This window comes from Triturus cristatus, chromosome 12 (genome assembly GCF_964204655.1).
Source record: "Triturus cristatus chromosome 12, aTriCri1.1, whole genome shotgun sequence".
Taxonomy (NCBI): domain Eukaryota; kingdom Metazoa; phylum Chordata; class Amphibia; order Caudata; family Salamandridae; genus Triturus; species Triturus cristatus.
This window is the reverse complement of record NC_140595.1, coordinates 776,429,616-776,453,625: the sequence shown is the minus strand read 5'-3', so window position 1 is coordinate 776,453,625 and position 24,010 is coordinate 776,429,616. Positions and strand designations below refer to the sequence as shown.

Sequence of the window (24,010 nt, the reverse complement as noted above, 5' to 3'; positions counted from 1 at the left end):
TCCATAAATGCTTTAATGACAGGCACTCTGAAGGGAGACAAATGTTGTCTATTCTGAAGGTATGCAGCACGATGTAAGCGTATGTATGTGTACGCTAAGTTTGAACGCTGTAGATGTAATAAATAACTAGGCTGTCTGGTTTTAGGTTTAAACCTATAATAACTGATAAAACCCCAGTGAAAGAGAAATAGCCCTCACCAGTGAAAACATATAAACACTGAAAAAACACCTGCACAACCACAAACTAAATGACATTCAAAGAAAGGAAAAAGAGAGTGAAAGAGTTCTTTTTTTCTTCCTAAAGAACAAGTTACTTACCTTCGGTAACGCTTTTTCTGGTGGATACAGTATCTGCCTGTGGATTCCTCACCTTGTGAATATCCCCTGCGCCAGCATTCCACTGAACTTTTCTTCCCCAGCACTCCACTTCGATGTGGGCGACGTCATAATGCATCGGCTCCGCTCGCGACTCCGTTCGACGTCACCGGAGCCATAAGAAGCCCACGTCGGCGTGATGACGTCAGTTCCACCCATTTTTTCCCCGTGCCTTCGAGGCGAACAGGTAGACTAATGACAGACTCAAAGTATACACAGTATACAATAAACCAATACAGATATATAATATGCAAAGGAAAGGAATGCAAAGAAAAACAAGCATTTCCTACAGCTGTACCATACAGCAAAAACACATATCTACAAGACCTTTTTCATGGTATATGAAGGTGGACAACGGGGAGGCGGGTGGGCCAGTGAGGAATCCACAGGCAAATACTGTATCCACCAGAAAAAGCGTTACCGAAGGTAAGTAACTTGTTCTTCTGATGGATACATCTGCCAGTGGATTCCTCACCTTGTGAATAGATTCCCACAGCAGTCCCCACTCCTGGAGGAGGGTGTCCACCTTCCTACACCAGAAAATCTTGCAAGACAGAGCGCGCGAAGTGGCCCTCCCTCCTCATCTCAGAGTCCAAGCAATAATGCTTTGCGAAAGTATGGAGGGAGGCCCAAGTCGCGGCTTTACAAATATCTGCCACAGGAACACCCCGGGCCAAAGCAGATGTAGATGACTTAGCTCTAGTTGAATGAGCTCTTATTCCCTCAGGAGGAGTCTTACCAGCCAGGGCGTAGCAGATCTTGATGGCCAGTATTATCCATCTCGACAGCGTGCGCTTATGCACCGCTTTACCCTTAGAACGACCAACGTAGCCAATAAAGAGCTGGTCATCAAGGCGAAAGTCCTTCGTTCTGTCCAAATAAAAACTCACAGCCCTCTTCGGGTCCAGGCGATGGAGTCTTTCCTCCTCTTTGGAAGGATGAGGAGGTGGGTAAAAAACAGGGAGAGTAATGGACTGCCCCAAATGAAACGGAGTGACAACTTTAGGCAGGAAAGCAGCCCTGGTCCTGAGAACCATCCTTTCAGCATGTAAGGTAAGAAAAGGAGGTTTGGAACTAAGAGCTTGAAGCTCACTTACCCTCCTTGCCGAGGTTATGGCCACAAGAAAAACCACCTTAAAGGACAACAGCCTCAAAGGACAACTATGTAGAGGCTCAAATGGGAACCCCATTAGAAAGGTTAAAACAAGATTAAGGTCCCACTGAGGCATTACAAATGGAGTGGGAGGAAACATGTTTGTAAGGCCCTTGATGAACCTCAGAACAACCGGAGATTTAAATAGTGAAGGTTGATCTGGGAGGCACAGAAATGCCGATAAGGCCGAAAGGTAGCCCTTGACCGTGGCCACAGCAAAGCCCTGCTGAGCCAAGGAAAGAGCAAACTGGAGCACATTGGAAAGATGAGCCTTTAAAGGGTCAATAGATCTCTCTCCACACCATTTTACACATTTTGACCACCTGTAGGAGTAAATGGACTTGGTGGAGTGTCGCCTGGCCGATAAAATAACATCCACCACATCAGGTGGGAGAGAGAATGAACTCAGGTTGCCCCGTTCAATCTCCAGGCATGAAGGTGTAAGCTCTGGAGGTGGGGGTGTAGAACCTGCCCCTCCGACTGCGAGAGGAGGTCTGCCCTCAGAGGGAGACGGAGCGGAGGGCACGAGGAGAGGTGGAGAAGATCTGTATACCACACCCTTCTTGGCCAATCCGGGGCGACCAAAATGACTTGGGCCCGGTCTTGGCGAATCGTCCTCAGAACCCGAGGAATCAAGGGTATGGGAGGAAACGCGTAAAGGAGTCGAGACCTCCAACTCAACTGAAACGCGTCCCCCAATGCTCCCTGCATCGGATACTGGAGACTGCAGAACAACGGACAGTGCGCGTTCTCGCGGGTGGCAAACAGATCCACCCGAGGAGTTCCCCACGTCCGAAAGACGTGACGAACCACCTCCGGATGGAGCCTCCACTCGTGGTCGGCGGAGAACTGCTGACTGAGACTGTCCGCACGTACGTTCAGCACCCCGGCCAGATGATTTGCCATCAGACAAATCTGATGGTCCTGAACCCTGGACCATAGTCGTAAGGCCTCTCTGCATAGACAAAGAGACCCTACCCCTCCCTGTTTGTTGACATACCACATCGCGGTCGTGTTGTCCGTCAGGACTTGAACAGACTGACCGCGAAGGGAAGGGATGAAGGCCTTGAGCGCCAAACGAATCGCCCGCAGTTCCAGAAGGTTGATGTGAAGCAACCTTTCCTCTGGAGACCAAAGACCCTTGATCTCCAGATCCCCCAGATGAGCACCCCACCCTTGGGTGGATGCATCCGTTATCACTGTGGCCACCGATGGAGGAAGATGAAAGGGCTTTCCTTGAGACAGGTTGCCCTCCACGCTCCACCAAGACAGATCCGCCGCAGCTTCTCTGGAGATCCTGATCGACTCCCTGAGATCTCCGTTGTGCTGATACCACTGCTTGCGGAGGCACCACTGGAGCGCCCTCATGTGCCAGCGTGCATGGTTGACCAACAGAATGCAGGAAGCGAACAGACCGAGCAGGCGAAGGACCTTCAGAACTGGAACAACCGCTCCATTGTGGAATAAAGGGACCATCTCCTGAATGTCGAGAATCCTTTGAGGAGGAGGGAATGCTCGACACACAGTAGTGTCCAGTACCGCCCCTATGAACAGGTTGCATTGAGAGGGCACCAGGTGAGATTTGGGCACATTGATCGAAAAACCCAAGTCGAATAACAGCTGAGATGTTACCTGCAGATGACGCTGCACCATCTCTGGGGACTCTGCCTTCAGAAGCCAGTCGTCCAGGTAGGGGAAAACCGGAATCCCCGACCTCCTGAGATGGGCTGCCACCACTGCCATCACCTTCGTGAAGACTCGAGGTGCGGTAGTAAGACCAAACGGGAGGACCACAAACTGGTAGTGTTGCGACCCAACCGTAAAACGGAGATACTTCCTGTGCGACTTCAGGATTGGGACATGAAAGTACGCGTCCTGCAAGTCGAGCGACACCATCCAGTCTCCTTGCTGCAACGCTTGAAGAACCTGCGCAAGGGTCAGCATCTTGAATTTCTCCTGCTTCAGGTAAAAGTTCAAGATTCTGAGGTCCAGGATTGGACGCAATCTGCCGTCCTTTTTGGGAATCAGGAAATACCGGGAGTAGCATCCCTGACCCCTTTCCTGCTCCGGAACCACCTCTATTGCACCCTTCTGAAGCAAGGCTAGAACTTCTTTCTGCAGGAGAAGCAGATGGTCTTCCGAGCAATAACCTTGGCAAGGAGGGTAAGGGGGAGGAAACTCCCGAAAGGGAAGGGCGTACCCAGTCTCTACGAGGTTCAAAACCCAAAGGTCTGTTGTAACAGATTTCCAACCCCGTAGAAAGTAGGACACCCGACCCCCCACAGGTCTTACATGATCCGGGATTGGGGATCTAGGGCTGCTTCCCTGATGCCTCATTGGGAGCAGAGGAGGAAGAAGAGGGGTTGCGTCCAGAACCTCTCCGACCCCTTTGCCTCCCTCGATAGGATTTATAGAGGGGATTCTGCTGCTGCTGCTGCTGTTGGGGCTGCCGGTAAGAGCGAAAAGACGATCTTCCAAAACCCCTAAACTTTCGAAAAGACGAACCCCTAGCAGGAGCTTGCAGTCCCAAGGATTTTGCAGTCAACCTGCTGTCCTTAAATCGCTGCAGGGCAGAGTCTGCTTTCTCCCCAAACAGCTTCTGTCCGTCGAATGGCAGACCAACCAGCGTAGCTTGCACATCAGCTGAGAACCCAGAGGTACGGAGCCAAGCCTGCCTCCTTGCGGCAACAGACGACCCCATGATCCTTGCCACCGAGTCCGCAGTATCCAGCCCTGACTGGATAACTTGCCTGGCAGCCGCCTGAGTGTCCGCCACAACCTCCAAAAAGGACGACTTATCCCCCTCAGGCAACTTAGGGGCCAAAGACTTAATGGAGTCCATTAGTGCATGTACATAACGCCCCAGCAGGCATGTAGCATTAGTTGATTTTAACGCCATACTTCCTGTGGAAAAGGACTTTTTGGCTGCCTGATCAACCTTTTTAGATTCCCTGTCAGCTGGAGACTGAGGGAAGGCACCCGAAGCATGCTTGGAACATGAAGCCTGCACAACCAAGCTGTCCGGAGATGGATGAGTTGACAAGAAGTCAGGATCCCCTGGTGCAACCTTGTACCTTCTTGCCACCTGTCTGCACACCGCCGGAGATGAAAGGGGTTTCTTCCACACCTCCAAGACCGGCTCCAAGATGGCCTCATTGAAAGGCAACAAAGGCTCTGATGTTGATGATGGAGAATGCAACACTTCTGTAAGCAAGTTGGATTTGTACTCCACAGAAGGCAGCTGCAAATCCAAACGTTCTGCTGCCTTTTTGATCACTGCATGATAGGGAGCCAATTCCTGAGGTGCAGAAGACCTGGCAGATGCATGCTCCCACTCTGGGGTTGTATCCAACCCACTAGCTTCATCAATGCCTTCAAATTCATCTGAAGAAGAGTCGACCTCACCTTCTTCCACCTCTGTCCGATATCTCCCTTCCTCCAACACCCTCTGGGCCTCCCTCCTCGACCGTATCCGGGGAGCCGGCGTCGACGACGTCGTACGCGGCGTCGGAGGAGCCAAAGGTACCGGAGTCGGCGGCGCCATAGGTGGAGTCAGCGGCGCCGGACGCGGCGCCGATGGAGTCGGCCTCGGCGTCGAGGAAGGCTCCGAAGTCTGCTGGTCCTTGCGAGGTCGAATCGGATCTCCAGACGGCGCCGGAAACTGCCAAGAAGGCGCCATTGGCATAAAAGGCATAAAGGGGGCCTGAGCATACTGCTGCGGCACCCCCAGTGTAAAGGCCATCGAACCCACGGGACCAGTTGGTGCTCTGGATGGGTAGGCCGCCCTATTAAAAATGCCATACATAGCATTCAAGAAATTGGCAGAATCTGTACCTGGAGCCGGGAACTGAGGAAAAGGAACGGACCCTGTATCCCCTTGTGGAGTCTCCGGCGTCGGCTCCGCAGTATCTTCTACCGGAGCCTCAGACTCTTCAGGCACCGGAACAGACTCTTCCTGCTCCTGTTCATGCATGGAAGCATCCGACTCCACTCGAACCGGAGTCGATGCCTTAGACGGATCTGATGACCGCGTCGGGGACTGAGTCGGAGTCTGCTTCTTCGAAGGAGACCATATCGGTGACTTCAAAGGTGAAGGAGAAGGAGACAAGCCTTTGCTCTGGCGTCGACGGGGCGAAGCCGACCTCGACCTCGACTTCCTGGACCTCGAGGACCGACGTCGAGAAGAATGTTTCCTCTTCTTGTGGTGCTTCTTCGACCTCGAAGACTTCGAAGTCGATGACCCCCTCTTCGACTTCTCCTTTTTCCTCCCTCTCTTCTCCTCACCGATTTTCTTCATGAAGAGCTTAGTCTTCCTCTCCTTGAGTGCTTTCGGGTTCATGCTTCTACAGCATCCGCACTCCTCCATATCGTGTTCTGAAGAGAGGCACCATAAACAGTTCTGGTGTGGATCCGTCATCGACATCAGACCTCCACATTCCCTACAGGGCTTAAAGCCCGACTTTCTAGTCGAAGACATACTCGAATTAACAGAGTAAAACGGCTAAACTACAAAGTAGCTAAAGAGCACTGGAAAAAAACCGTTGCGCGTCGAAGGCGCGGAAAAAAGGGAACTGACGTCATCACGCCGACGTGGGCTTCTTATGGCTCCGGTGACGTCGAACGGAGTCGCGAGCGGAGCCGATGCATTATGACGTCGCCCACGTCGACGTGGAGTGCTGGGGAAGAAAAGTTCCGTGGAATGCTGGCGCAGGGGATATTCACAAGGTGAGGAATCCACTGGCAGATGTATCCATCAGAAGGGGCCTTTACAATGTAACTTTTTTATACAAGCTAGCAGTAAGAAAGGCTGGGCTAACATTATTCTGCTGAGTTTTGTTGTTTAGGGATGCCACTAAAATATTGTTTCTTCTTCCTTTTGCTTTTTTCAGTTTTGTGGTCTTTGGTCTAAAGATGCAGGGTTTAGAAGCATGTTTTAGGTCTTGTTTAATTAATTTGTAAACTGTAGAAAATCAGGAAATATCAAAATCATATTTGATATTCTGGCTGTGTTTGATTCTTTCACTGATAGGTAAAATGGCTTGTTTCATAAGAATCTTTCCTAATATGTGTCATCACATTTACCCACAGAGAATGGGTAAAAACCCTTTTCTAGTGAGTCAGTATTGATAGTAGGTGAATTGCGCAACAATTGCGTTGAGCTGGGTGCTTATGCCCTTAGAGTTATTGAAGCGGTCAAAAATGAAACAGCACTTTTGAAACTACGGGGGAAATTTCCCTTTGCGGAAGGGATCTAGAACTTGTACAGAGTACCACAGTGAGGTTTCATTAACTTCAAATGCCATTGGTGGCATTGCTCAACGCAATTGTTGCAGAACCCGCCCTCAGAATCGTAATCTTTAAGTGCACCAGTATTGGCATGGAAAGCTATGTCAGTGGCCAGAGTTGTGGCCTGGCTGTTTTGGCGTTGCCCCTCTCAAGTGCCAATGCTGAGAGGACCTTTTCAAAGAAGTTTACATGGAAAGGAAAGAGTGAGGGCACATGACCAGAAACTCACTGAATAAGTAATGCATGGTGTACTACAATAAGTTTAATTTGCAAAAATATACGTACATGGTAGACATACCATGTGCTATCAGTGCAGAAAGCAAGCAATAATAAAAGCAAAACATTCCATAAACACCGGGAAAACACTGTTTCTGTTGTTTTTAATGGCACCAAAATGTGTAGCCACTGATAACCCTAGTTTTTTAAGGTATTGAAATCACTTGAAAACACTGAAAAAACCCCACCAGAATTTACCAAAAATAGAAACTGAAAACAGGAAAGCCTATAAATAACATATAATGTTAGGAACTGAAGCATCAAGCGGGTTAATTTGACTGTTATTAAAGTGTATGACAAACCGCTTCCACTTTGCCGCATAGCAAGCTCTTGTGGTTGGATGTCTAGACTCTTTGATAATGTTCATGCAGTCTGGCGTGAGATTGAGGTAGCCAAACTCTAAGACTTCAAGTGCCAGATCACAAGGTTGAGATGACTGGGACCTGGATGTCTTATCTCTCCACGGCTCTGCATGAGGAGATTGGGTGTAAGATGTAGCTTTTGGTGAGGAACTACTGAGAGCTCCAACAGGGTGGTGAACCAGGGTTGATGGGCCCATGTGGGAGCAACTAGGATTAGTGTCAGGAACACCTGTCTGAGTTTCCGAACCACTAATGGAATGAGTGGAAGAGTTGGAAAAGTGTAGGCAAATATCCCTGACCAATTCATCCATAGTGCATTGCCTCTGGACAATGGGTGTGGATACCTGGATGCAATAATTGGACATTTTGCGTTTAGGTTTGTGGCAAACAGATCTATATCTGGGAAGCCCCACATCTGAAAGAATGGGAGGAGAACTCGAGGGTGGAGTTCTCACCCGTGGATCTGTTGTCTTTGATGACTGAGCAGATCTGCAATTTGATTGTCTACTCCTGGAAGGTGTTCCGCGAGGAGATACATTTTGTGACAGAAGGCCCACTTCCAGATGGTCTGTGCTAGCTGTGACAGCTGGAGAGAGTGTGTGTCCCCCTGTTTCTGTATGAAGTACATTGCTGTCATGCTGTTTGTTTGTATCAGGATAGCTTTGCCTACTAGATGAACTGGAAATGCTCTAAGCCCTAGAAAAATTGCTACCAGCTCAAGATGATTTATGTGAAGCTGCTTTTGCTCTAAGCTCCACATGCCCTGAATTGTGTGCGTCTGCAGATGAGCTCCCCAACCAGTGAGCAATGTGTCTGCTGTTAGCACTATCTGTGGAACCGGGTAGATGAAGGGCTGCACTTTTGAAAGGTTTTGTGGATTCCACCACTGCAGAGAGCCATGGGTATAGCCGTCCACCCACACTAGATCTGATGACAAACCATGAGCCTGGTTCCACTGACGTGCTAAGCATTCCTGAAGGGGACGCTTTTGAAGTCTTGCGTAGGGGACCATTAGGATGTAAGACGCCATCATCCCTAGTAACTGCATGAACACTCAAGCTGGCAATGAGTGTTGAGGCTGAAACTGAGATAGCAGATTCTGCATGTTGCGGATTCTGGCCGGACTGACGTAGACAGCTTTGTTGCGAACTGGTTTTTATGAGCCAGTCGTCTAAGTATGGGAAGACGTAAATGTGTTGTCTTCAAAGATGAGCTGTGGCTACTGCCAGGCATTTGGTGAAAACCCTGGGTGCGGTGGTTACTCATAATGGGAGTACCTTGATTTGATAATGTTGGCCCGCTACCATGAACCTGAGGTATTTGCGGTGAGCGGGGTGTATTGGGATAGGGAAATAGACATCCTTTAAATCCAGAGCAGACAGAAAGTCGCCTTTCCATGGTGTCACCATATGAAAGTGGTCCGATTGAATGTATACATTTAGTTCTATGCGGTCTAGTATAGGCCTGAGAGAGTTGACCTTCTTGGGAATTAAGAAGTACAGGGATTAGATACCGGGGATTAGACACCGGTCCCTTGATATTGTAATGGGACTGGTTCTATAGCTCCTTTTCCTACCAGAGAGAGAACTTCTTCATTGAAGAGGTTGAAATGTTCTTGTGGCATTGCGTGTGATCTTGGAAGAATGTTTGGGGAAGTGTCTGTAAGTTCCAGGCAGTAACCATATTGGATCATTTGTAGAACCCATTTGTCTGAGGTGATTGTATTCCAGACAGGTAGAAATTGGGAGAGACGTCCCCTGACAGCAGTGGAATGATCGGGGTAGCGGAGGAAAGTCACTGTCGTTTGCGGGAGAAGTGCCTAACCAAAAATGAATGTGTGTCCTCATGTAATCTAACTGATGCTATGTAAAACGTCCTGATACCCGATTCGGGTCAAGTTTGCGCTATATAAAACTCTGCAAAAAAAAGAAGTGCGTCTTGAGTTGCCTCTGCCTCTTCCCTTACCGTTGTTACCTCTAAATCCACCTCTAAATTAGCCTCATGAGGAGGGCGAGTGGTTGTTGCCTTATAAGAGGAGGAGGGATTCTCTGTGGAAATATTTTTGGAGCCACCGCTGTAAAAGGAGCGACGAAAAGATCCCCTATGTGAAGGTAATTGTAAAGCTCCCATGGACTTGGCTACCTCAGTGACCTCCTTAATTTTTTCTAGTGAAGTGTCCACTGTTGGACCGAAGAGGTGTTCTTTGTCAAATGGTTGGTTGAGAATAGAGACTTGAACCACCGGTTTGAATCCTGAAATTCTCAACCAAGCATGCCTGCATAGCAGAATGCTGGTGTTCACTGCGCGGGCTGCTGTGTCTGCTAAGGTGCGCCTGATGGAGGTATTGGTGATTGATTTACCCACCTGAATAAGGTCATTAGCCTTTAATTTGTGATCATCAGGCAGAAACTGCATTAGTTTCTCTAGTTCATCGTAATGAGCCCTGTCATAGCGAGCTAACAAAGCGTGCACATTAGCAATGCGCCAATGATTGGCCGCTTGTGACGCTACCCTTTTGCCCGAGGCATCAATTAATTTTGACTCCTTATCAGGAGGAGGGACCTCACCTGTAATCTGTGAGTTAGCTCTCTTCTGAGCGTTGGAAACTACAAGAGAGTCTAAAGGCAGCTGACCTTTGATATAAGCGGGGTCAGTAGATGCCGGCTTATACTTTTTCTCCACCCTGGGTGTAATAATTCTTGCCCTCACTGGATCTTTAAGGATCTCATCTGTATGTTTAAGCACCCCTTTGAGCATTAGTAGTGTGTAAGTAGCTCTCTGAGAGGAATTGAGGGTTTTGTGAAGTTCCACCCCACGATAATGAGCAGCCCTGTTAAGTAGGTCAATGTATCCTATGTTGTCGTCGTGTGGGGAGGGTTTGGAAGGATATAGATCTGGATCATTATCAGTGTTCGGATCAGTGTCATAGTCTTTCCAGGGGTCAGTATCCTGTGGCCTATCCTCATCTCCTTCATCCTGTGGGTCAGGTGATAGTGGTGGTGTTGAATTTGTGGGTGTGATGAGCAAATTCGGATCAGTGCGCGAAGGAGGTGGAATGTAAGGTGGAGAAGGGTTAGTACCCACATTTTATCTCTTTAGAGGAATGTGGTAACCCTCCTGCAGGCCCATCTTCCTCTTCTCTGGTAATTTAGCATGAATATGTCCAGTGTCTGGATTTATTACCCGTTCTTTTTGTTGAGGGATCCGAAGATGTAACGTCGGACCAAGGCTCTTTCGGGGGATTCTTTTTCTCTTTAGTCGCCATTTTCGGTGTCGTAAGTTTTGGCTCAGAAGATTTACTCTTCGTAACAATGGAATGGTTACCGCGACATGCTTCGACGCCGAGGGTTTCGGCTCGGCACCGGCTTGGGGCCGACTTGAGCCCGAGCTGGAAGGCTTTTCCTTGTGTTTTGGCGCCAAGGGCGGGGCGTCTGAAACTTTTTCTCGGTGCCGACCTTGGCCGGAAGGCAGAGGGGGGACCGGAGCCTTTTTCTTCTTGTGTTGCTGGGGCAAGGGGGTTTCTGTACTCATGATATGCTGACCTGGTGTAACTTGCTCCTCTTCTTCCATGTCAGAGTCGGCCTCGGACATATGCTCTGCTTCTTCTTCGTCTCCTTGAGCGTGGAATTCTTCTCTGTCGGAATCTTTGCCGAAGATGTCCAGTGCGGAGCAGTCTTCTTCGTTCGAAACAATCGGCACATGTCACAGTCTTTTTCGCCGTGTTCTGGGGATAGGCAGAGGTTGCACACTTTGTGCACGTTAGTGCATGGAAACTTAGCGCGACACCCGGGACAGAGCTTGAATGGAGTCTGATCCATCGACTGCTTGCCAGCTCGGCATGGGTAGGCCCAACAGCCCACCACGAGTTTTCCGATCGAAGACCTTTGAGTCGCAACGATACACCGAGAATGGGAAAACGCAATCGAGAAACAATACCGTCGAGGGTAGTGGATTGCGCATTGAAGGGAACCCGAGAAACGGTGCCGAACCGGAGTGCAGCAATTCACATCCAAAACTGATGGTGGAAAAAAACAATCTAACAATGGAGTTGATGCCCATGCGCACTATCTCCAAAAGGAGGAGTCACCTACCTTGTGACTGGAAAAGACTTCTTCGAACAAAAACAAAGTGCAAACATCCAGACCCAACACTAAATGGCAGGCTATGCAAAGCATGTGATCTACAGCTCCTTTGCCTCAAACCTTTTGTTCAAGCAATACTGCTTGAGCCCGCCCTCGGGTGGCTCTATTCGGCGCCACGTTACATCGCCGCTGGTGTTGGTTATGACGTCGTGGTCACCTATGTAGGTGCCATCCAGGCGTGTGGACGTTAGTACTTTTGAACTTTTCCACACTATAAGTGAAGAGCCATGATGTGATCGACGTAAATGTGTGCCAAAACTAGGGCCCTGAAAAGGGAATTAACTTAGCCCTAACAAAATCACTCCGCAAAACAGGGAGGCGTGGGTGGGTCTGGAAGGAATCTGCAGCTATATATTGTCTCTACCAGATAATGCGTTATCAAAGGTAAGTAACTTTTACATCTGATAGAGATTTCTAGCTGCATATTCCTTACCTTTGAATAAGATACCCAAGCCATACCCTCCTGGTGGTGGGCTATGGATCAATTCCTCACACTAGAAAGTCCTGTAGGACCGAACAGGAAAAATGCCCGTCCCTGCAGACATGACGGTCCAGGCAGTAGGGCTTGGCAAACATGCGCAAAGATGCCCACATTGCTGCCTGACAGATGTCCAGGACTGGGACACCCTGAGCCAAGGCCGTAGTCGCAGCCTTCCCCCTGGTGGAATGGGCTCTTAATTCCCTCAGAGGGCTACGTCTTAGCCAGTGCATAGCAGATCTTTATATAGAGAACGACAAAGCGTGAAATGGTCCTGTTCTGTACTGCACAACCTTTCTTAGCTCCCAAGTACCTCACAAAGAGTTGGTTGTCCTCCTGGAACTCTTATGTGCGGTCAAGGTAGAACAACAATGCTCTTTTAGGGTCCAGACGGTAGAGACGCTCTTCATCTTTAGAGGGATGTGGGAGAGCAAAGAAGGTGGGCAGTGTGATAGAATGATCCAGATGGAATAAGGTCACTACTTTTGGCAAGAATGAAGCACGGGTGTGAAGCACCACTTTATCTGGAATAGATATCATGTAGGGACGCATAAAAGATAGCGCCTGCAATCTTACTCACCCCCGGGCAGATGTTCTTGCCACCAGAAATGCTGTCTTGATGGTAAGCAGCCAGAGGGTACAGTTGTGCAAAGGCCCGAAAGGAGCACACATCAGAAAATTGAGGACCTAATTAAGGTCGGAACTGTGGCATCACAAAGGGCGTGGGTGGAAACAAGTGAGCCAGCCCTTTCAAGAACCTATTTACAATTGGAGACCTAAAGAGAGAGGGTTGGTCTGGCAGCCGCGAAAAAGTGGACAGAGCAGACAGATAACCCATAAGAGTACCCAGAGCAGAGCCCTGCTGGGCAAGGGAAAGAATGAACAGAAGAACAGTAGCAAGAGAAGCAGAAAGAGGGTCAATAGACCTTTCTATACAGTATGATACAAACTTTTGCCACAGCAAGCGTATACCTTCTTAGTGAAGGGCCGCCTGTCCGCCAAACTAACAGTGCAAATTTCGGGAGGAAGGTCAAAAGCCCATCAACTTCTGCCACTCAATCTCCACACATGGAGGTGAAATGCTGACAGGTTCGGGTGGAGGACCCTCCCCTGCTGCTGCAACAGAAGATCCTGCCGAAAAGGCAGCCTGATCTGAGGACCAATGCTCATTTTCAGAAGCTCTGGATACCAGACTCTCCTTGCCCAGTCTGGAGCCACAAGAATAACTTGGGCCTGGTCAGAACCCTGGGCAGGAGTGGGAGGGGCCAAAGTCCTACAGCAGGCCTGAGCTCCACTTGCGACGAAAAGCGTTGCCTAGCGATAGCTGCCTTGGAAACTCCAGCGCCCAGTATTGCTGACACTGCACGTTCTCTTCGTAGGCGAACAGACCTAACCAAGGTTCTCCCCACTCCTGAAAGAGACCTTGAGATGCCATTTGTGATCTGTTAGGCATCGAGGATGAGTTTGTCTGCCCTGGAATTCAGAAAACCTGTCAGGTATTGAATAACCAGGGTTATGCCCCTGCTGTTCCAGCCATGTCCAGAGATGCAGAGCCTCTCGAAAAAGGGTCCACGACCCCACCCTACCCTGCTTGTTGCAGTACCATATGGTGGAGGAGCTGTACGTGAACACCTGCATTAACTTCCCCTTGACAGAGGGAAGAAATGCCTTCAATGCCAACCAAATTGCTCAGAGCTCCAACAAATTGATGAGGAGCCCTGCATCAGCTGATCTCCACCTCTCCTAGATGGCTGCCCCATCTCAGAAGTGATGCATCCGTCACGACTGTATGATCTGGTTGAGGAAGGGAGAGGGGTGTGCCTTTGACCCAATCATGGTTTGCCAATCACCACTGCAGATCTCTCTTAGTTCCCTTCGAGATCTGGACCAAGTCAGTGACACTTCCCTGGTGTTGCGCCCACTGGAACTTCAGGTTACACTGTAGGGCCAGCATATGTCACCTGGCATCCTTTATCAACAGGATGCAGGAGGTCATGAGGCCCAACAGCCTCAAAGTCAGTCTCACCGAAATCCAGGATAGAGGCTGAAACATCAGTATCATAGCCTGAATATTTTGGACTCGCTGCTTGGGAGAATAGACCCGAAACTGCACAGTGTCCAGAACAGCTCCGATTAAAGGGAGCGTATGAGAAGGAGCCAGGTATGACTTCAGCACGTTTATAGAGAATCCCAGCAAATGCAGGAGGTTTGCCATAGTCTGAAAGTGGGAGACGACAGCCTGGGGCAAGGATGCCTTCAGCAGCCAGTCGTCGAGGTAGGGGAAGACTGAAACCCCAAACCTGCGCAGATGAGCTGCAACTTCCGTCATCACCTTGGTAAACACCTGGGGGGTGCTGGTAAGGCCGAAGTGGAGCATGGTAAACTGAAAGCGCTCGTGGCCTACCATGAACCACAGGTACCGTCTGTGACCTGGAGGGATGAGGATGTGAAAATACGCATCCTGCAGGTCCAACTCTACCATCCAGTCTTCTTAGTCTAGGGCAGACAAGACCTGAGCTAAAGTAAGCATCTTGAACTTTTCCTTCTTGAGAAAGAGATTGACGGTCCGAAGATCTAAAATGGGCCGTAACCCTTTGTTCTTCGGTACCAAAAAATTGCAGGAATAACAGCACCGCCTACTTCTAAAACTGGGACTCTCTCTATAGCCCATTGGATTCTGCCCCCACTGGAGTGAAGTGGTCTTGCAGAGTCAGATTAGGAGTGCTTGGAGTCTCCGGCTGCCAACAGCAGGGTGGCTGATGACATCTGGCTTCCATTCCTAGGATGGAATGAACCACGTCCAAGTCCCCGCACAACTTGGGAAGTCTGCGCAGGACAGGGGCTGTGAAAGGGCTGGCGTGGCTGGAACCCCCTTCCGTTGCCATGAAAGTGGCAAAAGCTAGACTGACCATGAGGTGTAGAAGAGAGACCCAAGGATCTGGCCATAGCACGAGAGTCCTTGAAGCACTCTAGGGCAGAGTCTGCTTGTCCCCAAAAAGACGGGATCCATCAAAAGGCATGTCCATCAAGTTAGCCTGGACATCGCCTGAGAAGCCAGATGTTCTAAGCCAGGCGTGGCGCCGCAAGGTCATAGTCGATGAAATCGCTCTGCCCAGTCGGGCAAAGGCCTCACTTTATGGTCAATTTTGCTGCATCTCTCCTGTCCTTAACTGCCTGGGAGAGCATTGCCCGGGCCTCATCCGGGACTTGTGGCAGCACTTGCGTGACCATCTCCCAAAAGGCATGGGAGAAAAATGGCCCAATATGCATGCAGTATTCACCAACAGCAATGCAAGGCTGGAGGAAGAAAACATCTTCTTATCAAGTGACTCCAGCCTCTTGGATTCCCATCCGGAGGGGCAAAAGGTAACGCGCCCTGGGAAGTAGAAGCCTGCACCACCAAGCTTTTAGGGGTGGGGTGTTGGCTGAGGAAGTTTGGGTCGCCTGGAGGAGGGCGATGGTGGCGTGCGATTGCCCTATTCACAGGAGTCCCTGTACTATGCTTTGACCACATGCCTAGAAGTTCATCAGTAAGGGCAATAGGCGTTCAGAGGTGGAAGCCTCAGGCTGAAGCACTTTGGTCAGGAGATTAGTCCTGACCTGCACAGAGGGCAGCTCCAGTCCAAGGACCTCAGCTGCCCTCTTCACCACCATGGAATAAGATGCCCCCTCCTCCGTAGCCATAGTTGGCGGAGAGAGCATGCCAGTACCTGGGAATGTGTACAGTCCACTGGATTCCATAAGTTTCCCATACCAGTCCATCTGCTCTGCAGAAACATCCTGGTGTCCCAAATGGTCCATAGACCCCTCCCAGTCCTCTCCAGTGCCTGAAATATCATCAAATTGTTCAGGCAACAATATAGAACCCCTAGGTTCTACCGGCGCTGGAATCAGCGCCAAACAACGCTGTTCTGACTCTGTGTTGTCAGGGATAATGATGGGCTGTAGTTGCTAGCAGCCCCGAAGGCCCGATGCAGGGGAAGGTTGCATTGGCAAGACCAGTGCCGTCCTGGATTGGATCCATGAGGTCTCACTGTCGCCTTGGCCAGAGCCTTCGAATCCGATGGGGACCCATTCAACCCTGCGCGCTCACCAGAGGGTTCGGTTCGCCTAAATATGTAGCGCATGGCCTCGTGGAACTCTTTAATTTGAGCGGGATCGCTTTGGCTTCCAGAAAGGGAGGGAGAAGCAAAGTCAACCCTGGCTCCGCAGAACCATGTCTAGAGCATTGGTGCTTCTTATCTTGTTCGTCGACAGACGATAGTCGAGGCGAAGATAAAGTCCGCTTGAACTTCTTCTTCTTGTGCCTCTGACCTCGAGTGGGACAAAGAGGACTTGGGGCTCCAGGAGTGGTCCTGCGACCTCCACTTCTTCGATCTGGACCGGGATCTTCGCAGAGTCTTGCTGGCCGGTGTCGACTGCCTTGCCGAAAGGGGCTTCATAGCCCGCTCCGGCAAAGTCTTCGGAGCCATGGCCTGACAGTCTGAGCACGACTTCGAATCGTGATCGCGCCCAAGACACCAAAGCCAGACGAGGTGGGGGTCAGTTACCGGCATGGCACGGTGACAGGCGCCACGGTTAAAACCTGGTCTTCCTCGATGACATCCTCACACACAATGAAAAATACTAACAAAGTCGACAAAAAAAGTTGACAAAGGCCTGTCAAAAAGCTACAGAGGGGTAGCTCTTCTGGGATCCGTGCTTAACTGGCAGAGAAGAGAAGAACTGACATCTGCGCACCTGGGAGGTGCCTATAAAGGTGACCGCGACATCAAATGACCCGACAATGTCGCGCAGAGCCATATGAAGCCACCTGACAGTGCGCGCAAGGGGTACTGCTCGAGCAAAGGTTTCCAGATCCAGCTTGATGCCTGGGAAATTCAAAGGTAAGGTATCTGCAGCTAGAAGTCTTTATCAGAAAAACTACGCAGTACCAGCCTGTGGGTAGGATATTCAAATATAAAGAATCTGCAGAGCAAATAGCATCCAATAACAACTATTTTTTATTAATGCCTCTTTCTGAATGGGTTTCATAATCGTTTCAGTTTAGTAGGCCTGATCTACTCCTTTGCTGAAGAAACCATTGATAAACCACATCACCTTGTAATATCTACTATGTCTAATTTGTAACTTAAATTCTGCTGTGTGGATTCTGTTGTCTGCTGCCTGAGGGATTCACTGTCCCAGGAAGCCGCTCATGACCGGCAGAGGAGGGGCCAGCATATCCGTGACACGCACTTAAAAATGCTTTACATCTCCCACGGTGCCGTACACCCATTCTGCCGTGTGGATTCTGTTGTCTGCTGCCTGAGGGCTCATTGTCCCAGGAAGCCGCTCATGAATGGAGGAGAAAGGGCCAACATATCCGCGACGTGCACTTAAAAGTGCTTTACAATTCCCGCGGCGCTGGACGCAACAGGAAGAGGCAGGGCAGGGTCACCCCCTTGGCTCATGATCCGTCTTTATTATTATTTTTTTTAATTTTTTTTTTATTTATTAAATGATAAGCTCACGGTGATGTACATTGCTTCATGCCTACAACCCTGAGGCCGGCTGACAAAACTTCATGAGATATAGCGTGGCACCCCTCATCCCGACCTCCCTGCAATCCTGTCAGCACAATTGTCAAATCAGCAATGCGTTATGAGCAGCCGATAGTTCAGCACAGTACATCATTACCATAGTAGTGTTCTCCACCAAAGGCCACAGTTTTCTCAATTAACGTACGTTATACAAAACACCCAACTCCCTCCCCACCCTCACCCGAGCCTGTAGCATCAACTGGGCTGTAACCCTCCCATGTTGCACACTTCCATACACCATCCAGAGTCCCGGCCCCCCATAGAGAGCCGCTCCCCCGCTGCAGAACGCTGCACACCCGTCTGTATGTCCACAATGACAGTGATGAAATCTCAGGCCTTGATGCCCCCTCTGTGCAGAGGACACAACCGCACCCCAACTCCAGTGCTACCTCCTGTGCATGACATGTATCGCCAAAAACTAGTTAGACAGCCGCTTCCCCTGTATTCCTCTCGCTTTCCGCCCCCAGCTCAGCGCCCGCTGCCGTGCGTTCCCTTCCCAGGTATTCCACGTATAAGCCCCAAAAAACTTTTGGCCTGCTTCTTGGCGAGAGTAGTTCGATATAAGTATCTGTTTGCGTGCAGCAGTAAAGTACATCTTGCTCCCACTGCGCAACTGTTGGGAGGGGCCCCCGCATCCAACACATCGCCACCCTGCGCTTTGCTACTAGCAGTCCCATATCCACAAGCCTCCGCGCCGCCTTAGGCAGTCCCCTAGAGTAGCCCAAAAGTGCAACAGCAGGGTCAGGGGTGAGCTCCAATGTGGCTATTCTTCCTATCTCCTGAAAAATAGCTTCCCAGAATTTGTGGATGCCCGGGCAATCCCACGCTAAGTGGTAGAAGTCTGCTACTGAATAGCTGCATCTGTCGCATGACGCCTCTTCTCGCAGGCCATACCGATGCATCCTCTCCGGCGTGTAATATGTTCTATTTATGTATTTAAAGTGTACTAATCTATGCTTGCCGTGGAGCGAGATCCTGCGAGTGCCAGCGCAGCAGTACGACCACATGGCATCATCTATGACAGTGTCCAAGTCCCTTTGCCATGCCAGTCTGGCCTTGGTGTATTGCCGGGACCTCTGGGACAGCGCAATGTTGTATAGATGCGATATCAGCTTGCGAGGGCTTTTGTGCTTAATGAGGTAAGTTAACTCCGGGACCTCAGGGGGTTCAGCCATGTCATCTCCCAATTGCCGTCTCAATGCCCCCCTAACTCTATGGAACTGGAAATGCTGCAGCTGAGTAGGGGCCTCCGCCGACGCCGCCACATCGTCCCAAGTCTTAGCCGTGCCATCCACAAACAACTCTCCCATCGTTTTGACTCCAAGCTCACGAAGGGCTCACGTCACTCCTGTTTCCTTGCAAGGAGGAAGCCACCCCACCCATTCCAGGGGCATTGATGGTGAATATAGTAAAGCCCCTGCCGTTTGTTGTAGTATACAATGCCAAGCATGTCTAGTGGAGTTTAGCGAGTCCAGGAAGCCCACCCTGCGGTCCATCGGTTCACATATTATCGCTGGGAGGGTCAGCGGGTCAGCAAACAGTCTCTCCAGCTTTAGATATGGGACCGACTCCTCCCTGTGTATCCAGCTATGCACCTGTGCACCCTGCGCCACCCTGTAGTACAGCTCCAGGTCTGGTGCCCCCAGGCCTCCCATACAATGAGGCAATGTCAGTACTCGCCAGCTAGCCCGCGCCTGCTTGCCCGCCCACGCCAACCGCTGCAAGGACTTATTAAGCCTAGCGAAAAAGGAGCGCGGCAGCACAATAGGGATATTAGCAAACAAAAATAGCAATCGGGGCAATATCACCATCTTGATGATTGATATCCTGCCCACCAACGACAAGGGCAGCCCGATCCAATTCTCCACATCATCTTCCAACTTATCAATTGCCCTACCATAATTTTCCCAGAGTACTATTTCAGAGTCTACTTGCAACTGTATACCCAGGTACCTGACTGGGTCGTCAGACCACTGGAGCGGATAATCCATTTCGAAAATTGTAGTAGACGGAGTCAATGGGAAAGCTATAGACTTGGACCAATTAACACGTAGACCAGACCGTGCTCCATAATGCACCACCTCACGCAGCACCGATGACAAATTATTCTCCGGATCTCGAACATACAGCAGAGTATCGTCTGCGTACGTCGAGACCACAATTTTATAGGTAGGGAAGCTCACCCCCCGCAGGGCGTGGTACTCCCGTAATGCGCATGCCAGGGGCTCCGCAACTATAGCGTTTAAGATGGGCGATAATGGACACCCCTGTCGCGTCCCTCTAGTAATCGGGATCATGTCAGAGAACCTGTCGCCGAGTCGTATTCTTGCAGTGAGGTCCCTGTAGAGCGCCCCAATCATCTGCAAAAAGACCGGCCCCAGTCCCCTTCTGGTCAATACCTGGCTCATGAAGGCCCACTCAACAGAGTCGAACGCCTTCTCCATGTCTAGGAAGACCGCTAGTGCCTTAGAATCCGGCTGAACATGTTGAATAGTGCCAAACACTGTGCGCAGATTGTAAGTAAGGTTCCTGCCCGATACAAACCCCGCCTGCTCCGGGGCCACCAGCTCTGGGGTGAGCAGCGCCAGTCGCGTAGCCAATACCTTTTCAAACAGCTTGGCATCTACATTAAGCAGGGAGAGTGGCCGATATGAGCTGCACTCCTCTGGGGGCTTCCCTGGTTTGGGGATAGCCACAAGGATAGCCTCACACATAGAGCGCAGCATCTGGCCCTTGACACAGATGTCGTCGAACAGAGTCGCAATATGCGGTAGCAGCAGGTCTATAAAGGTTTTGTAGAACGTGACCGTGAGGCCATCCGCTCCCGGCGCGCCGTTCGCCTTCATGCCTGCTAGAGCTTCCAGTATTTCATACTTCTCGATGGGGAGGGCCAAGAATTCCCTGTGGGAGTTGGTCAGGAAGGGCAGTTTTATATGATCTAAATAGTCTCGTATACTATCGTCCATGTCCATCTGTCTCGAGGCATAAAGCGTAGTGTAGTACGACTTAAAGCGCTCAACTATATCCACTTCATCAGTTAGCAATTCCCCTCCTTCCGATCTGATCTTAGTGACGTTGGCCTTACTTCTACGAACCTTCAGCATGTTAGCAAGAACAGAACTGGGCCTCTCCCCCTCCCCATACACCCTGGCGGAAGCATACTTCCCCAAATGCTTCACCTCCGCATCTGCAGCCTCATGATACTCTGCCAGAACTTTTTTTAACTCCTCTGCAGCGTCACCCCCCCCTCACTTTGCTGCCGAACCTCCAGGTCCCTCAGTCTACTCTCCAGGGTCGTCAACCAGCGCCGGAGATCGCGAAGTACCCCAGAGTGCTTTGCCATGGCCACCCCTCTGATTTAAACCTTAAAGACTTCCCAGAACGTTTGGAAACTATCCACTGTACCGGTGTGGATGTCAAAATATTCTGTTATCGCTACCGCTATTTCCTCCCTAAAGAGGGGGTCAAGCAGCGAGTACGGGGGGAACCGCCACGTAAAGGGCGGAATAGTCTTCTTGGGTAGAGAGATGGTCAGTAGTATGGGGGAGTAGTCGGATAGAGTCCGTGGCAGTACCTGGCAGGCATGTATCTGCGGCAAAAGAGACACCGATACCAGCCAGTAGTCAATCCGCGTATGTAGGTCATGATATGCCGAATAGTGTGTATAGCCCCCCTCCGTCGGATTAAGCGTTCTCCAGACATCTGCCAATGCTAAACTCATCAGAGCTCTATCGACTACCTTGACTGCAGCTGCCGGGCCTCTGCTCCGGCCCACCGCTCTATCCAGACCCGGCTGCCGGACCTTGTTAAAGTCTCCGCCCCACAGAATATTAGGTACTCCACAGCCCCTTATGGCGTTGACTAGGGAGTCATAAAATTCCGGACAGTCATAGTTTGGTCCATAGACATTAACTAGTAGTAGATCGAGGCCCCTGCCCTGACAGCGCGCTATCACAAACCTGCCCCCCCCCCATCCGCCGAGACCAACTGCAACTTATAAGCCGATTTAGGGTTTGTCCAAATCATTACACCTCTAGCATGTCTTGTGAAGCCAGCCACCAACGCGTTCCTCAGTACCCCTTTCGTGCGCAGCATTTGACTCTGGTTAGGGAGATGCGTCTCCTGCAGGAAGGCCACATCTATACCATGCCTATTAAGATAGTGCAACACCTTGCGCAACTTCCGGTGATCGTTAAGGCCTCTAACGTTCCATGTCACCACCCTCAGTGAGCCCGACGGACCCCCACGCATGGCATCACCCGTCATTTCTCACCTGTCTATACATCGTAACAGCGAGTGTGTAGCGCCCCACATAGTGCCTAGAGCGGGCAAATGACAACATCGAACCTCGCAGCTCTACATATGGCTCAAAAACAAAAGAACAACATCCCTCCCAAACTCCCCACCCACAGCTGACCTCCCCCAACTCGGCCATGCCGCTCCCTATCTAGGGACTACCCACTCCTCCCCCTACCCTCCCACCCCCAAAAGAAACTCCTGAACACTGTGGTATACACACGCGGGCGGAGGTCGCTCAGCGCTAAGTTTAGAAAGGGAATTCACCCTGCACCCTGTACGAACCTCCGAGCGCCAATAACTCGCCCTCTCTACGTCGCCGGGACAGAAGCCAACTCTGAATCTAATGACGCTGGGCCCAAACTCCGCCGTTCAGCGCATATCTAGTGAACCAGCCATGCTCCATGCGTTGCAGTCGCCCCTCCAGGGCCTCGCAAGTTAGCTCGCTCTGTCGCATCAGACTCACATAACCCCACCAGACCATCGGCCGCCGCCCCTAGCTAAAGGCTTCATAATACTGCACACCTCATCGCACACCACAAAGAAGAAAAAAATTCACATAATTCCCTACTGCCGTCACCCCTTCAATGGAGCCCAGCCTCCCAGGAACCCATCTACAGCGTGCTCTAGGAGACCAACATTAGTCCTGGTGATCAAGTGTGCTTTCCGTCTCGTCCCCCTGCGGCTGCTTCTCTGGACTTTTGTGGTAAATAAAATTCCTTTACCTGGACTTAATTTGATACAGAAACATAATAAAATAGCTCAGTAAAATGAGAGGCAGAATCCGTGGTATTAGAGGTTCGGAATGGGCTTTATTCCAATGAACGATTATAATCGGTTGCTCCAAGTTCCATCACCACGGAGGTTCAGGAAGTGAAGTACATACATTATTGACATGAAATGACTTTTATAGATCATACATTACAATGAAGCGAATGCAATAGGCGTAACAATTGATAAGGAAAATGACGATTTATCTGCGTAACCAAAAATGGGTGTAATAAGGAGTAAAAAGGAACGTAATTGGTTATGATGTCACATATAGGTGGATCTATAAGATAATACTTGGCATAGATGCGCGCGCAGCAACATGACGTGCAATTGACGTGTAACTAGGGGGTGAAGGGGACTTGACATTTAGCTCTACATGTGGAGACAAGAAGTCTGGGGGGTCAAGTCAACCTAATCCCAAATCATATCTAACATCCTATGTTTAAAGAACTATGTTATCCATAAAAGAAGGACTCTCGGACAGAATCTATTCTATACTGACTGTGCGTGCGTGTACAAGCGTCTAAGTGTCTACACTAAATGCGAGGGGGTAGGAATATTCCATGGTAACAGGGCTATGAGTTACTTGCATGAGGACAGAGAAGCCGGGCCTTTTGCTCGGTAACTGGAAGAATGTTTACTTAAACTACTAGGCAGGAATGCATCGGCTGAGGGGGAAGCAGATAATTCGAAGGTGAAATACAGTTCTTGGCAGAGAATAAGCTGATGTCAGGCTTCGTGAGCCGCGCAGAGAATGAGACAAAGTTCATGGTCACAGATGCAGGCTCAGACTGGAGCTTTCAGAGGCAGAAAGCAAGAAGAGTTTGATGACAGAATCAGGGCCTACTTGCCTGGACTGTAAAATGGCATAAGTGAGCCATATAAAGCCGGTGGCCTTTCATGTTTAGGAATGGAATATCCGGCCTATTCATGGCGGATCTGACAGAGGACATGTTGACGGTGGACGCACATGTATTTGCGTCTTCATAACTGGAACTGGAGGAAACATACATGTACTTGTAACATGCACATAGAACCGTTGGGGTCCAAGATAGGGGACATAACTGACCAGAAAAATCCATATTTCCACATTCCCTCCTTGTCCCCTACTTGCCCATCAAGAGATATCAATCTTCATTAATCCATTGATCTGTTCATATAGCATCATTTGTTCTTCTTTCTTCTTCCGTGACGAATGAAATCTTGGTGGTGGAATACACGATGTGGCACACAGACCACAGATCGCTGGTCCACATTGTAGACATAGACAGCAACTGAATAGTATGAGA

The 24,010-nt window shown here is 50.1% G+C and overlaps 1 protein-coding gene across 1 annotated transcript in view; it reads right to left on the bottom strand.

Moving 5' to 3' along the window:
• Positions 1-24,010, bottom strand: part of DNAH2 (dynein axonemal heavy chain 2) — a 2,945,517-nt gene that overhangs the window by 59,336 nt on the left and 2,862,171 nt on the right. The gene's annotated exons all lie outside the window — the stretch shown is intronic.